Source organism: Lepeophtheirus salmonis, chromosome 1 (assembly GCF_016086655.4).
Source record: "Lepeophtheirus salmonis chromosome 1, UVic_Lsal_1.4, whole genome shotgun sequence".
Taxonomy (NCBI): Eukaryota; Metazoa; Arthropoda; class Copepoda; order Siphonostomatoida; family Caligidae; genus Lepeophtheirus; species Lepeophtheirus salmonis.
In genome coordinates, this window is record NC_052131.2 from 18,029,580 (window position 1) to 18,040,172 (window position 10,593).

At 33.3% G+C, this 10,593-nt stretch overlaps 1 long non-coding RNA gene across 1 annotated transcript; it reads left to right on the forward strand.

Moving 5' to 3' along the window:
* Positions 1 to 1,318: 1,318 nt before the first annotated feature.
* On the forward strand, positions 1,319 to 3,425 carry LOC121119686 (uncharacterized). Its single transcript, XR_005864821.2, has 2 exons — positions 1,319 to 2,904; positions 3,143 to 3,425. It is a non-coding gene; the product is annotated as an uncharacterized lncRNA (long non-coding RNA).
* The last annotated feature ends 7,168 nt before the right edge of the window (positions 3,426 to 10,593 follow it).

Here is a 10,593-nt window from a genome sequence, read left to right on the forward strand (position 1 = left end):
TATCCAAAGATTCAATCATTTATATTTATAAAATGACAGGCAATATTTGAAAGAGATATTACGGTAAATTACAGGATTTGAATTCAAATTTCTGCGATGAATTGAGATACCCGAGAGTGTTAACTGTAGTTTAAAACCTCCGTTTTATCTATCTGACTTAATTTGGCCCCAATATTGTCTTAGAGATATAATTTATTAATTTACTAATTCTATAAATGTGCCGGTGAATTTTGGCTACTTTAAGTACAATTTGTGGTGCCTCCAAAGGATTAATCAGAATCATTTTTTCATTTAAATGAACTATAATTTGTTGGAAAATGTATTCCATGTTCAATTTTGAGAAAAATTATCTAGCTTCCTTTTGGGTGGACGTGCTACAAATATGTAATTTTATTATAATGACTCAGTACTATTATGAGTTGGTCATAAGTTATATATATATAATAGATTTTAATAATTAATTATGACTTAATTCATCTATATTTATATATGATTGGTGGACGGTTGAGTAAGGTTTTTTTTTTTGGTCCGCTGAAGCGGACAAAGCGCAATACTGACGTACGGCCCTGGGTATTAGTTATTATATTATTCACAAAAAACTATTCTGGCACTCTGATATTACGCACATAAACATATTTCGCGTAAAAAGTCTTGTTGCATTCGGAGAAACTGACTTATACAAAATACTTTTTGCAGCAGGAAAGGCTAGAATGGCATTTTGAATTGCACTTAACTTTCTTTTTTACGCAAAGGTACCTATTATTTTGGCATTTTGTATTACACACACATTTGCGCTAACAAAAGTATGTAATAAAGATCACAAAATCCTTGAAATGTCCTCTGAATACGCCCAGTGAGATTATTAAGTTTACGAAGCTGCTCAAATCCATTATTTATGATGTTTCCAAGGCATTCGAGGAGTTTGATGTGTTAGAAACACCTGCTCATGATTTTTCTGAGAGCAAAGACGAACTCCAGACTTCCTAAATGCTCTTTGGGTTTTTTTTTTTTTTTTTTGTCAAGCTGATAAATTTTTACAAGAAAAATAAGGATAAAATTTATTTAAGGATTTTTTTTCTAAAAGGAAAGGTCATTATTCAATGTATGCAACGGAGGAAAAATTGTAATATTTGAAAAAAAAGTTAAAATTCCAAAAACCAAAAATATATATATGCTGCAGACGCCATTGATTACTACAATAAACGTCCACTTAACACTGTTTACTCCTTGCGGCTTCCATTCTCGAAGAAGTGGTCAACATGGACAAAGATTTCCTCATAATGGCCCATGACAGGTTCAGGGCCAAGGTGGAGGCTGAGGTTGAAGCTTGAGGTTGTTGGTTTGAGTGACTATGGGCCCCAAAATGTAAGAGCAAAAGATTTGTTAATTGCTGAATTAATTTCAGGAAACAAATTATGACTTACATTATCCTTCAATTTTCGGATATAAAGGGAGATTCAAAACGACCGGTTTTTGGATTGTAGAAATAAAACACATAAAATATTATATTATGGTCAAAACTTTATTATTAACCGGAAAAACAATCCTTTACAATTATTTCTAGAAAAGAATCCCCTTCATATGTTGGCCGCAACTGGCCTTTAAATGGTCCATTCTTTCGTACCAATTTTCGATGACGCGTTCGAGCATTGTGACCGGAATCTCCCGAATAACTCACTCAATATTTGTTTCCAAGGCTTCAATCGTCGCTGGTTTATCCACATAGACTTTTGCTTTTACGTAGCCCCAAAGAGAAAAGTCCAAAGGTGTGATATTACACGATCTTGGTGTCCAATTCACCGGGCCAAAACGTGAAATTAATTGCTCACCAAAATGATGTCCCAATAAGTTTATTCTTACGTGTGCCAAATGTCGTGGAGAGCATGTGCTTCAATTTGAGGTACCAAAAAGTATGTTACCATGACGCAATAACGTTCACCGTTGACGGTAACGTGTCGGCCGGCAGCATTTTTGAAAAAATATGGACCGATGATTCCACCAGCCCACAAAGCACACCAAACTGTTGTTTTCAATTGATGTAATGGATGCTCTTGATACAATTCGGGTTGCTCTTCACCCAAATACGGCAATTTTGCTTATTTACGTAGCCATTGTGCCCGAAATGGGCCTCATCACTCAACAAAATTTGGCGCGGAAAAAACGCATTTTCTTGGATACGTTCAAGAGCCCATTCCCTGAACACACGACGCGAACAAAGGTCCGGCGGCTTCAATTCTTGCACGAGCTGTATTTTGTATTCCTTTAAATCCAAATCTTTCTTCAAAATGCGCCAGGTTGTTGCATACGACAAGCCAAGTTGTTGAGAGCGGTGGCGAATCAATTCTTCACGATCTTCGGCTACATTCTTGGCTACAGCCGCAAGATTTTCTACGTTGCGAGCTCTACGTGGCCTACCAGTCGACGGGGCATCCCAGCAAGTTGCTACCCCTTCAAATTATTCGATTATTCTGCGAATTGTGGATTCTGAAGGTCAATTGTGTGGACCATAAGTTGGGTGTAATTTGCGAAAAACTTCTTTCATAGAACGCTGATTTTCATAGTACAATTGAACAATTTGTACACGTTGTTGTGGCGTATATCTTTCCATGAAGAATTGTAAAACAATACCGATTAAAAATGTTTAAGTTCACTCAGTGTAACTTTAAAACCGTTAAAAACCATGGAAATTTTCCCAATTCATAGAACAAATGTTTTATTATTAACGGAAAACAATATTTGTAGCTAACTGTAACAGTCTGTAGCACATACACGCATCGAAAGAGAGCAACACATATAAAGAAACACGTGGTTCTTAATGTTAATTTTTATAAGGATTTCGGAATGCTTTATCAGTTGAGAGATAGAATCCACCATGGACGCATCAGGAATTAAATTGTGCAGCGTGTAAGTTATATTTTCTACCAAATATCTAAAGCCTCTATCGAAGCTAATTCTTGTAAATAATTCAATGCAATAATTAGTCAAATATGTAGGCAAAATCAATTCATGTGCTTAATGGTCCCTTGGATGATCAGTCTATAGACTTTGGAAATATCATTCAAGGATTACCCAAAAGCTCTACATTAATTACTATTATGTATTAGACCTCTTAATCTATATTTGTTTCTTTTATAAATTTTAGGACCTACTAAGCTATTTGTTTATATTTACAACATTGAATCGCTCAGATGAATCCGTGACTCAATTTAGTGGACGGTTGTTTCAACCGTGTTAACTTTGAAAGATGTATATCTCGCGAGAACAAGTAGTTAACCCCGTGAGACTGGCAATAAGGATGGTATTCTTACGGAAATGTTCTTTATGAATGAATCAATATGTTTATGTTGGACATCATTACATATTTAATTACTAATTGTGTTCCATAAAAGCATATACAATAAAAATCTAGATTACGTCAATGAAAAGTTATTTTTATTTACTATTAATACAAGACCATCTAGGAAAAAGTTGGTATATAGAAATTACCTTTATAAAAGCTTTTCTACCTGGTTAGGAGTAAGAATAAACGTCCACTGTCCAGTATTCATGGATGCGCAGCAATTATTTAGTATATTCGATTTTAGGGGGGAGTAGTGGTAGAGTTTTGTAAAAACAATAATATATACACTAAGCTGAAATACTAAACATTAACTTATTTCTAATAATAATAAAAAATAATAATTTCACTTATACCAAAAGTGAATAAATTAATTAAAATTGGCTGTTCCAACTTTTATCTCTTAAAAAACATCTTGCTTTCTAAAAAAGTGATGAAATATATATATTTTAAATCAAGTTATATAAAAAAGGGTCCGCTCATATATATTTGTCCCACTAAAAACTATAACCATCCCTGATTGTAAAAGTCCGAACTGATCTATTTTAAGTTTAGGTGGAGCTTCAAATGCTCACAGGATATTGATAGAATATGTTCTGACACGCTGTTATCTTCTTGAAAACCTAGTTTAAATAGCAGGAATGTCTGTATATTATGGGTAAATTTGATAATTCTGTAGAGAAAAACACGTGCAAGAAGAGTGGGAGAGAGACTTATGGTATCATTGTTTAAAATATTGATATGATTATCAGCTGCCTGCTGTTTTATAATTTTTGAGGGTATAACGAAAGTATCTATTAGCAAAATGTTGAATGAATATATACTACTAGCTTTGAAAACGTTACACTCCATGAAATTGTAATTCATTATGAACCATATTCTCAAAATAACAACTAATGAAACGACAAAGTAGAGTATTTCGATATATATTTGAAGTTCCAAGTTTAAAAAGAAGGCTTAAATTAAATATAATCCATGTACATACTAAAAAATTAACCATCATACATTTATGTTAAATATACAAAATTAGACAATTAGAATCATATGACAAATAACAATATTAATAATATATACAGAATATTGAAATAGTAGATTGATTCAAATAATATTTTCTTGTTCTGACATGAATTCAGTTATATATGTCATAACTTTAAGTTGCTAAACAAAAGCCAGATGTGGAATTTAATAAAAAAGATCATCACCCTTTTTTCCTAATGTGGAAGTTGCTATATACAATTGTGCACATGATATATATATCTCAACGGATGAGATCTAAATAATTATCAATAATAAAGTAAATGTGAAAATCATAAAATTAGACAATAAATATACTAATAAAAAAATGTTAGAATGAAATTCATCGTAAAAATTTAGTGCAAAAGCTAATTATGTAGTAATGTCCGGCGATATTACTCCTGATTAAGAGCATCAAAAAAGATTTTTTCCCCGTTATTTATGCTTGTATAACAACATATTATTATCATGAAGGATACACACAATTGCTAATTATAATGCTATACCCATTGCAACTACCCCCATTGTTGTGCCCATTTAAGTAGTTGTTTTTGCCTTTTATGAGTTTTTTGAGCACCTTTTCTTGGAGTTTATAAACCAGAGCTAATCCTTAAGTGATAAAAAAGTAATATTTATTGACTATGTAATATTGGAAAACCTAATGATCATACCCAAATCTTTAAGTGAAGAAACTAATGTCAGATAAACTAGTTGCGAACCATCCAAATCTACTACTCCCGCAGTTGTGACCATTTAAGCACTTGTTTTTGCCATTTAATGAGTTGTGTATTATAATTATTGATAATTTTAGGTAAAATCTAATCATATTTTATGATTAGATTTTTAAAAAAAGGAATACTTATTGTTAGATGGTACAAATTCAGAGTTCCATTTCTTAATTTGGTGTAGATTACTCTAAACAGGCTGAAAATTATCTTAACTTCACAATTTACAATGGAAGTATTTTTATAAATGACATAATTACCAACATCCTCCATTAATTAATGATGGTTCCACAGGAAGGGAAGAACTTATCTGTATATTTCTCCATAAATTTTTTGAACGAAGAATGATTTGCAATGGATAAGGTTATATTACATGCAATAAGCATCTTGGTGAGATCAAAGTGAAAGTTTGACTTGATGTATTAATCGGTAACATGATTTTATAGATGAATATCCATACTCTTGTTATGAGAAGAGGATAATGAGTGGTGTGTAATTCTAGACAGGGGACTGAAGGCACATTTATATCGATAAATCCGACAAGCCATCTGTTCTCATCCGGTAAGTATTTTCCAAATTCCTAGGCCTCCACTTCAGAAATCGAGACAGAGGGCGAGGTTATTTTAGGCATTTTATTCAGTTCTCTATCGACTATCAGCATCTAATATTATATTAATATTGAATAATAAAGGCGGGAATGATAACGTTCTTGATAGAAGAAGATGCATATTATTTAATCAATGATGCCTTAAGTATTTCTTCCTTCTCCTTGCACGCTTTTGTATTCTTACCAAAATTATCAGCCTTAATTATGGGAGATTTGATTTATTTAGTTTTTTTTCAATATAATTTCAAAGTTAAAAAATTTCCCTCGAGCTTGAATCCTTTAAAAAATGGTTTTCATCTATTTTCCAATAAAAATATCTTTTTTTCAAAGGCAATATATTTTTTTATCTATCAAGACAAATAATCATTGATTTTTTTTATTTCTTTGGGGGAACTGTAGACTAGAGTGTCTCATTAATGTATGTTTTTGAGCTATGCAAGCACAAGGGCATCAAAATTTACTTTCCAAAAATTATGAAAATAGTAAATAAAATATAATTGTGCATCGTTTGGAGGGATCTGCTACTCTTCAAAGTTTCGTAAAAATTTACTTCTTCACAGATTTTTACCGTATATCTAAAATAATACAAAAATGAATTTTGAGAGTTGTTTTATAATTAAAGCAAGAATGAGCATTTGTTAGAGCACAAAAACTCCATCCATTGTCATGTTTTGGTGTGACTTTGACCTCTCAAAATGTAATGGCCTCTTACTGTGACCATAATTAATCTTAGTACCAAGTTTGATCAAAATCGATCCGTAACTTTCATTATTATATTTTATTTTATTAAGTAATAATCTGCTGCTGCTGTTGCTTCTACAGTTGGCTGATTTTGGCTTAGTTTCTGCAGAAAATTCAACACTGGTCATTGATAAAAACAAAGTTCACAGAGTTGTATCTAAAGCTCGTGTAGAAGCTTCAAAAGCTTCATTAGAAGGGATTACTTTGATGGACGAAAATACAAAACTCTGATAAATAGGAAAACAGGGGACCGTTACCATCGTAAAGAAGCTATAGAAGATCACAATCCAGTTTTATCAGAACCTGTTAATTTTATTAGGGACACACAACGACACGTTGTGTTACATGTAGGGTAATTTTAACTTCAATTACAAATTTATTAGTGGGACAAGGTTGTAATTTAGATGGCATAATTTACTTTGGATGTGACAGAACTGTAATTAACACCGGTTGGAAAGGTGGTGTGATTCAATATTTAGAGAGAACATTACAATGGTATGCTTCATGCCAATGATTTACCCGTTCGACATTTTTTTTTTTTTTTTTTTTTTTTGAGTTTAGATAGTGTCACTTTGTGTCCTAAAGAATATTCTGGACCAATTAGAAAACGATTGGCTGGCTGTGAAGATGAAACTGTCGTTCGTTCTTCTGCGGTGACTGGTAATTTGCCCAACTTGGCGAAGAATGTCAACTAAATACAGATCAAAAAGATCTGTATAAAATATGTCAGGCCGTTTCAACTGATTCCTATACTTCTGAGCTGGCAAACTATAAATCTGAATTGGCACACTCAAGCTGGCTTAGTACTGTTAATCGTTTACCTAGACTTTACGCAAGTACTCATAATCCATAAAAAAAACAATCTCAAGTTATTATAAATATTTCGAAAAAATGGTGGTGCTATAAGGACCTTCAAATCATTGCCAAAAATAAGAAATTATAAATTGTTAATTTCCCTTGTCACACGCAATCTGTGGAAAGATGTGTTAAACTAGTAAGAGATGCTTCACAAAGAGTAATTTATGCTAGTTCAAGAAATGGATTTATAAAAAATAGATTGCAGTTTCTAGAAAAATGCCAAATTTGGGACACAAAAATATGTTTAAATTCTGAGTTTTGTCGTGAATTATAATCTCTAATTTACTTATATTATTTTTCTATATTTTGAATAATTTATTTTAATAACACCTTTCAATATTCATATTTGTATTATTTTAGACAATTAGTTTAATTATGGAAAAACGTAAATTATTACAAAAACTCGAATACCGGTAGAGCGCTCAAAATGATTCAAAATTTTAGTATAATTGATTTTAATAATAAAATAATAAAAATTACGAATCGATTTTGATCAAACTTTGTATTAAGGCTATATATAATCACAATAAGAGGCTATTACATTTTTAGAGGACAAGAACAAATTCCAAGTTCAAGATCATACAACTAAAATAACCATATGTGGATGTTTTGTCCTCTACCAAATGCTCATTCTTGTTTTCAATCATAAAAAACAACTCTCAAATTCCATTTTTGTGTTATTTTAGAGATACGTTTTAAATCTGCAAAGATGTAAATTTTACAAAACTTTGAAGAGTAGTAGATCCCTTCAAACGATGCACAATTTTATTTATTTTACTAATTTCATAATTGTGTAAAATTACGCAAATTTTGATACCGCTTCTGTTTGCATGCTCATAAAAATATATTATCAGAACATCCTACTGTAGACCCCCTCTTCTGTGAACGCCCTTGAATAGGGCAGTATTACATTGGTGGAGCGATCTTCAGTTACTTATCCTAAACTAATTTTATGGGTTAAATAATTTCGGTTCTCAGAGTAAATAATCAAATAAGTCAAAGATTGTTCCATATATATCTGCATCCCTCAGGACAAAGAAAAAAAAAATGATAGACTACCTATATTATTAATTACTTTTGGAAATAAACATACTACTTTAAAGATTATATAAGATTTATAATTAACCTAAATATAAAAATGTGTTTTTTGAATGTGAACCTTGTTTTGAAAAGTTTGCAAAATTACATACAGCGTCAAATTAAAGAACTCTAGGATCCCATAAGTCAAATATCATTTCCTTTCAACAATAAAATGTTTTGTGTGAACAAAAATTATTTCTTAGATTTATTGTTTGATAATCAAAAGAATCAGTAACCAAACTTCGTATATTGAAAGAAATTATGGGAAAATTTGGAACTCTATTTGGAAAAATTGAACCTGTGTCACAATGTTAAAAGAAGAGGAGCGTACTACAAAATTCAATAAATTTCTTTCTGGAGACTAAAGTTTAAAATGAAACCTTGTAGGATACTCCCATCAATTGTACCTGTTGGGGGGGGAAGGCAGAGAGGATATGAACGCTGCCCGTCTGGTCGAAAGTAACGAAGCCCAAAAAGAAGAAGAAGAATTTCATAAACTATCTGGAAGAGGATTTTCATCGAATGAAAATCAAAAAGGAGAAGACAAATATTATTACTCGACTCAACAACAGGGCACACATAGAGAAAGCGATGGTTCTACTATAACAATCACACATACTACCGACCAAAAGACTGAACATGAAACATCAACAAATATTCCACTCAGGGACGACCCAAAAATTGTATTACGGAAGAAACTAGAAGTTCCAACCAAGAAACCACAAATTACAAAGAAACACGTGAAGAGATCCTTCTAATCTCCCCAGGAAAATTCTTTGGAGAAAAAATCATGAGAAAACAATACTCCTGAAAAATAAAATGCAGTCATCAATTTTATCCTACAACGTCAACTCTGTGGCGTGTCTGAAAAGGGCAAAAAAAACCGACAGTTTATCTCCAACGACCACCGCATTATCTCAATCAATAGCTGGGGATGGGTTAAGTCGACGCAGAAGTATTTTGGAAAAATCTAAACCTCAGTTGGCTAAAAAGAATCACATACGCATTCGAAAGATCAACTGGATATGTATTCTCAGACTGAATAATTTCTGGACCGAAAGAAGTTTTTAACATAATAAAGAGCTTGGGTAATTACTGGTATAGAATGGTAGTTTATTGGGAAAGTTCAGTCGTTGGTACTCTCATTGCTTTAGGTCCTGACGAACCCCTCAACTTTAAACCACGCCTTAGAACTATCGATCAGTACAATAAGTAACATGCCCTAACTTCAACAAGCGAGCTGAAAATATTTTCAGGAAATATTGCAAACTGGATTTTTCACGCCGGGGTCACTTCCATGACTCGTCTTGATAATTTCCTACAACAAGGCCCCCAATCCCCTTCTTTATAGGAATTTGTTCAGTGGAAAGGAAAAAAATAATCATGACCGAAAAAAAAATAAAACCACAACCAAGCTTGTTGGTCGCAATACGCTGCAAGAAACTTAATATGGAAGCAATCCAAGAATAATACACACTCAAACCCCGTTACTACATGGCCACAGAAGTGGTTTCGGTACAGGATAGCGGTATCCTCACTATACCCCAGCGAGTCAAATGAAACGGAACGCGGATGTTTTTTCTGTAAAGAAGCAGTAGAATCTTTGTTCCCTCTATTTTATTTTTATGATCGAGTGAGACCTCTATTGTTGATGGTGGAGAGTATACAGGGTGTCCACGATAAATTGGAACTATCTTAAAATTCAACCTGCTTGATAAAAATGGAATTATGGAGTGTATTTGTTAATATGAAAAAGTTAGACATGATATTAAACAATAAATTTACTCAACATGTCCTCCCTCAGCAGCCACCATCTTCTCCATCCTGCCCCTAAAGGATTTGCATGCCCTGATGACTTCTGCCGAATCGACAGCATTACATTCCCTCGTAATGGAGCCCTTCAGGGCCGCGATGCTCTTGTGGCTCACCTTGCACACCTCCCTCTCCAACTTCCCCTACCAGTTGTAATCACACGGATTGAGGTCGGGTGAGTTGGAGGGCCAGGTGTTGCGATCCCAGAAAGTGATGTCGTGGGAGTTGAAGAGGTTAGTGGTCCTCATGGCGATGTGTGCGGGCGCTGAGTCTTGTTGGAATATGAACTCCCTCCCAGCGGCCGTATCCTTCATCCAGGGGATGACAACCTCCTCCATGACTTCGCAGTACCTTATCGTGTTAACCCTTTCCTTTGGATTGAAGAAGAAAGGAGGCATTACCTCACCGGTGCTGCAGAT